Below are 6,719 nucleotides of genomic sequence, written 5' to 3'. Positions count from 1 at the left end.
CAATACAGTGTGTACAGATGATGTGTTGCAGAATTCTGCACCTGAAACCTGTATAATTTCGTTAACTAGTCAAACAAATAAATTCAATAACAAAATATGATGGTACTGGCATAAGGGTAGATATATAGCGGAGTAGAAGTAGGAATCTAGAAAAAAACCTGTACATCTATGGTTAATTGATTTTTGCCAAAGGTGTCAAGACCATTCATTGAGGAAAGAATAGTTATTTTAACAAATGGTTCTGGGACAAGTGGGAAGCAACATTCAAAATAATTAATTTGAACTTATATCTCACACTGTATACAAAAATTATTGCAAGATGGATCAAACACCTAAATGAATACATTTAGCTGCAAATATAAAAATCTTAGAAAGAAACATGGGTGCAAATATTTGTAACCATGAATTAGACAACAACGGTTACTTAAACATGACAAGAAAAGCACAAATGATCAAAGAAAGAACAGTTAAATAGAACTTCCTCAAAATTAAATACTTTCTGGTGTCCTCAAAAAATTGAATATGGAACTGCCATTTGACTCAGTGATCCCACTTCTAGGAATATATCTTAAAAACCCACCCGAAGCACCAATCAGAAAGAATGTATGCACCCCTATGTTCATAGCAGCACAATTTACAATAACTAAGCTCTGGAAACAGTCCCAGTGCCCTTCAGTAGATGAGTGGATAAAAAAAGCTGTGGTACATTTATACCATAGAATACTAGGCAGCAGTAAAAAAAAAGAAGAAGAAGAAGAAGAAGACCCTCTTACCCTTTGAGATAGCATGGAGGGACCTGGAGAATATTATGCTAAGTGGAATAAGTCAGTCAGAGAAAGACAAGTATCACATGATCTCACTCATATGTGGAATCTAAGTAACAAAATAAACTGATGAACGGAGTGGATCCAGAGACAAGGAAGCATGGAACAGAGTGTGGAATCTCAGAGGGAAGGTGGGGGAGGATGGGTGGGTGGGAAGTAATCAAACAAAGAAAGACCTTGTATGCATATATGCATAATCCATGGACACAGACACTAGGGTGCTGAAGGCCTGGGGGAGGGGGGAACAGGCTGGAGGGAGTCAATGAGGGAAAGAAGGGGACATATGTAATAATTTCAAAATAAAGAATTATTTTTTAAAATGAAATACTTTATGCATCAAAAGACATTAACAAAAATGTGAAAAGACAACCCAGAGAATGTGTTAAACTATTTGCAAATTTTATGTCTGATAAGGGTCTAGAATCTAGGATACATAAAGACCTCTTTTCACTCAGTGACAATAAGATAAATAGCCTAGTTGAAAAAAAAGGGCAACATGCATGAATATACATGTCTTCAAAAAAGATATACAAATGGCTGATAATCATAGGCAAAGGTGCTTGATATAATTAATTTTTAAGGAAATGTAAATCAAACCACAATAAGGTACCACCTCAAACCTATTAGAATGACTATGCTAAAAAAATAGACATAAGAAATATTGTTGAGGATGTATAGAAACTGGACCCCTCATACATTTCCAGTGTGAATGCAAAATGTGCAACTCCTGTAGAAAACGTTTGTCAGTTCCCTAGAGAAACTTAGTCAGAGAGTTTTAATATGACCCAGTAATTATACTTCTATGTATATGCCCAAAAGAATGAAAAAACATGTTCACACAAAAACTTAGACATAAATGTTCATAGCAATATTATTCATAATAGCCTAAAATTAGAAACAAAATAAATGCTCACCAACTGAAGAATGGGTAAACAAAATGTGATATATATATATATATATATATATATATATATATATATATATGATTATTAAATCATAAAAAAATGAAATATTGTTCACCAAGTCATGTGCCAGCAAAAGATGGCTGCACCAGTGCTAGCAAAGAGAAGGTTGCAGTGAGCCTTAGGGCTGAGGAAGATCGGAGCAAGAACCTTCAGCTGGGAGGCAAGCATAAGGCTCAAGGTGGAAAATCATGAATCAGATGATACTTTCAAGGAAGACCACATTTTTGACATCATAAACATAAAAAGTAACCAACTTCCAGAAGCAGAAAGGAATCTACTTGAACATGGATCAACATACATTGGACTTAATGCTGCTGTCTGTGGCCTAATAGCAAACAGTCTTTTTCGGTGCCTTAAATGTGACACAGGCTCATACAGCTGCTGGTTTACCAATGGCAATGATCTCATTTTTGACAGTGAATGTATCTTACAAAGGTTTTTGTAAGTTTACCATTGAATACAGGTGATTTGAATTGTGAAACCTGTACCATAACACCAGGTAGATTGGTTGGACTTTTTTTTGGTGGTTTGCACCCTGTTTTTTGGATATTCCTATGAATGGTGGCCTGACAGCCAGGTATGCCTCAGCCCTGCTACCAGAGAGAGGAAACATCTTAACCTACTGGATCAGAATTTCTAAACCTATCTTTAGAAAGATGTTATTTCTCATTTTGCTCCAGACTGGGTTTTCAGCATACCTTAGTTCTACACAATATAAACTACTTGTAAATGCTCTTCAGTTACCTGAACTGGGCCTAAAAATTCAGTGATAGTTAAGCAAATGTGTACACAAAAATAAAACTGTAAAAATAACTAAAAAAAAGAAAGAATGAATGAATGAATGAAATATTGCCCAGCTGGTATAGCTCAGTGGTTGAGCATCAACCCATGAACCAAGAGGTCACTGGTTCAATTCCTTGTTGTGGGTTTGATCCCCAGTAGGGGTCGTGCTGGAGGCAGCAAATGGATGATGTTTTGTTCTCATTGATGTTGTTATTTCTCTATCTTCCTCTCTATATATATATTAAAAAACCAATAAAAAAATTTTAACAAGAATGGAGTATTGATACATTCCACAACATGGATAAAACTTGAAAATGTTATGCTAAGTAAAAAGCCAGATTCAAAAATCCATATATATATATAAGCTTTACACGGCCACGCGTTGCTGTGGCTCATTCTGGTTAAATGGAAAAGAAAGAAAAGAGAAAGTACACGTTTCTAATATGTTTAATTTCACAATGCTTGTGGGTATACAATATTTTTTGTTGTTCCATTGTCTGTGCAGATATAGAGATTGTCTGGTTTGCCGACTCTAGAACACGCAACATATAATTGTCCATGTGAGAAGCAATCCGTGTCTAGATCTAAACCGCACAATTCTAAAGATTGGCCCTGAGCTTTGTTAATGGTGATTGCAAACGCCAATCGAATTGGGAATTGCAATCTCTTAAATTGAAATGGCATATCCGTTGGAATCATAGGAATGCAAGGAATGAGGACATCTTCACCTTTGAAAGGTCCTGTCAAGATTGTTGCTTCTATGACGTTGCTCATTAATTTTTTTTACTGCAAGCCGCATGCCGTTGCAAAGCTTTGGCTGGTTGATATTTCGCAACATGATAATTGGCACGCCGATTTTCAATTGCAGTGTGGTGGCATCCCTGGCAGATTGAGTGAATTCAAAAATTCTGTTGGATAAGTAACCACTCCATCTGCTTCCACAACAGTGTCGACGGACTTGTATGTGACTGCCTCGCTTTGAATGTTAGACTGAATAATATTGTTAAGTTCATAAACGTCTTTGTTCTTGGCCGCAAGAATAGCTCGTTAACTCAGCCAATCGTGATTCTTATAATTGGTTTGAATATTGGGAAATACTTTTTCAACCAATTCTTCTTTTGACGTCACTAAATTGCAGAAGTTATGAGGCAATGAAATTCGTCCTGAGGTCAGATCAATCGGCACCTTTCCGTTCCCAATTTCCAGCAATTGATGTGAGAATATCTCAGCTGATCGATCGTTTTGCAGCTGGACACGCATATTTGTAGTTAATTTTAACATATTTAAGTGTCGCCACAAAGTAGAGTATTTCAGGCAAGCATTTATTTCGTCCACTGGTGTCAATCGAGGAATTACAGGTAATGTTTGCCTGAAATCTCCTGCAAGCAATATTAATGCATTCCCAAATAGTCTGATGTTTCCATCCAAATCTTGCAATGATCGATCAAGAACCTTGAGCGATTTTTTGTGCGCCATTGTGCATTCATCCCAAACAATAAGTTTGCATTTCTGCAATACTTTTGCCATGCTGGATGCTTTGGAAATGTTGCACGTGGGAGTTTCAATGAATTGCATGTTCAATGGCAATTTCAAAGCGGAATGAGCAGTTCTTCCACCTGGTAGCAATGTTGCAGCTATTCCGGATGACGCAAAAGCTAAGGCTATGTCATTTTGGGATCGAATTGCTGCCAGAATCAATCTAATTAGGAACATTTTACCAGTTCCTCCTGGCGCATCTAAGAAGAAGATTTCTCCAATCCCATTATTTACAGTTTGCATTATTTGATCGTAAATGCCTTTTTGCTCAAGCATTAGCTTAGGAATATTTGATTGCACATACGACAAAAGATCACCCGTGTTGTAATTTTGTTCACGACGCAATTCTACATCGAATGAAGCAGCAGCAGATCGATTTGGTGATGGCATTCCCAATTGATTGAGAACTTTATTCACAATTTCTAAGCACAAATCTTCAATCATTATAAACATTGAAATGGAATTGTAAAATTGGAAATTTGGAAATCGTAAATGGATTGTAAATCAGAAACATTGAAATAGAATCATAAAATATTTAGTATAGCGTATGTTGCTTTTATGTCCAACAGATGGCGTTGTTTTTCAAAAAAAGCATGTTTTTACCTGTCACAGGTGTGACATCTAGATAATAGTAGGTATAAGGTATATAAAAACAAGCGCATATTCGAATGCAACGTTGTGTCAAAATTTCAAAGCAATCAGTGAAAAACTTCTTTCGGAGATTTAAGATTTTGAACAAATGAACATACACATTTTATATATATATATCTATATCTATCTATCTATCTATATTTTTTTTTAATTGATTTTTTAGAGAGGAAGGGAGAGGAATAGAGAGTTAGAAACATCGATGAGAGAGAAACATCGATCAGCTGCTTCCTGCACACTCCCCGCTGGGTATGTGCCCGCAACCAAGGTACATGCCCTTGACCAGAATTGACCAGAATTGAACCTGGGGCCCTTGAGTCCGCAGGCTGATGCTCTATCTACTGAGCCAAACCAATTAGGGCCCAAAAAGCCACATATTGCATACTGTAGTCGCCCCTTCTCCACAGGGAATATGTTCCAAGACCTCCAGTGGATGCCTAAAACCACAGAGTACCCTAAATATACTATGTTTTTGTCTATACATAAATGTCAATGAAAAAGTTTAATTTATAAATTAGACATAGTAAGATATTAACAACAATACAAAATGAAACAATTACAAGAATATATTGTAACTAGTGGCCCGATGCACAAAATTCGTGCATGGGGGAGGGGGTTTCCTCATCCCAGCCTGTACCCTCTCCAATTTAGGACCCCTTGGAGGATGTTTGACTGCCGGTTTAGGCCCTATCCATGACTGCCTGATCACCCCTAACTGCCTCTGCCTGTCTGCCTGATTGCCCCTAACCTCTCTGCCTGCCAGCCTGATCACCCCTAACTGCCCTCCTCTGACGGCCTGATCTCGCCCCCAACTGCCCTCCCCTGCCAGCCTGGTTGTCCCCATCTGCCCTCCCCTGCCAGCCTGATCTCGCCCCCAACTGCCCTCCCTGGCCAGCCTGGTTGCCCCCAACTGCCCTACCCTGCTGGCCTGATTGCCCCTAACCCCCTGCCGGCCTGATCTCGCCCCCAATTGCCCTCCCCTGCCAGCCTGATCACCCCTAAATGCCTCTGTCTGGAAGGAAGTCGGATGTCTGGAAAATGGCTGGTCTATCAGGTCTAATTAGCATATTACCCTTTTATTAACCTTTTGCACTCGGATGTCAAGTGTGACTCGACATGGTTAGCATTAGAATAAAGGAATGGAGAAAAAAGCAAGCAAGTGCAAAGGGTTAATATAGATAGACTAGTAGCCCGTTTGCACGAAGATTCGTGCAATAGACCTTCATTCACCTGGCTGCCTGCACCAGTTTTCTGCCGGCACCAGGGACCCAGGCCTTGGCTGTGGCCACCGCCTTCTGCCTTTTTCAGGGTCGGGGCTTGGCCCCGGGCGGTGGCCTTGGGCTCGGCGGATCGCAGGAGCCGACCCCCAGTGGTTTCCTGCGATCCGTGCAGGCTGCCCACTGGTGCCCAAGGCCCAGAAAGCCTCGGCCCCTGAGACCCCCGGGAGGGGCGGTAGGGGCCGGGCCACGACCCCCAGGTGGCCGATTGACACCCGGACCCCCGGGAGGGGCGGGAGGAGCAGGACCACGCCCTCCCAGGTGGACGATCAACCCCGGGACCCCCGGGAGGGGCGGGAGGGGCGGGAGGGGCCCGGACACGCCCCCCTAGGTGGCCGATCGCCCCAGGCACCCCTGGGAGCAGCTGAATGAGCCCGGCTACGCTCCCCCAGGGTGCTGATGGGCCCGGCCACGCCCCCCGGGGTGCCGATGGCCCCAGGCACCCCCGGGAGCGGCGGCATGGGTCCGGCCACGCCCCCCCGGGGTGCTGATCGCCCCAGGCACTCCCGGGAGCGGCGGCATGGGCCCGGCCACTTGGCACCGCCATCTTGAACTTTCTCAAAGGCGGATATGCCACCCGGAGTCCCGCCCCCAGCCTCCTGCCGGCCCAATCGTGGGCATAGCAGAAGTGCGGTCAATTTGCATGTTTCTCTATTATAAGGTAAGATTATATAGGATATGATTGC

General features: G+C 41.9%; 1 pseudogene across 1 annotated transcript; it reads left to right on the top strand.

Moving 5' to 3' along the window:
- Positions 1-1,748: 1,748 nt before the first annotated feature.
- Positions 1,749-2,559, top strand: LOC307095989 (transmembrane protein 126A-like; annotated as a pseudogene). The gene is made up of 2 exons: positions 1,749-1,752; positions 1,912-2,559. The product of its transcript is annotated as a transmembrane protein 126A-like (transcript).
- Positions 2,560-6,719: the final 4,160 nt, after the last annotated feature.

The sequence above is a fragment of the Cnephaeus nilssonii genome, assembly GCF_951640355.1.
Source record: "Cnephaeus nilssonii genome assembly, chromosome: X".
In the NCBI taxonomy this organism is placed as follows: Eukaryota; Metazoa; Chordata; class Mammalia; order Chiroptera; family Vespertilionidae; genus Cnephaeus; species Cnephaeus nilssonii.
The sequence above is the reverse complement of the archived record's forward strand: the minus strand, read 5'-3'. Positions and strand labels throughout refer to the sequence as shown.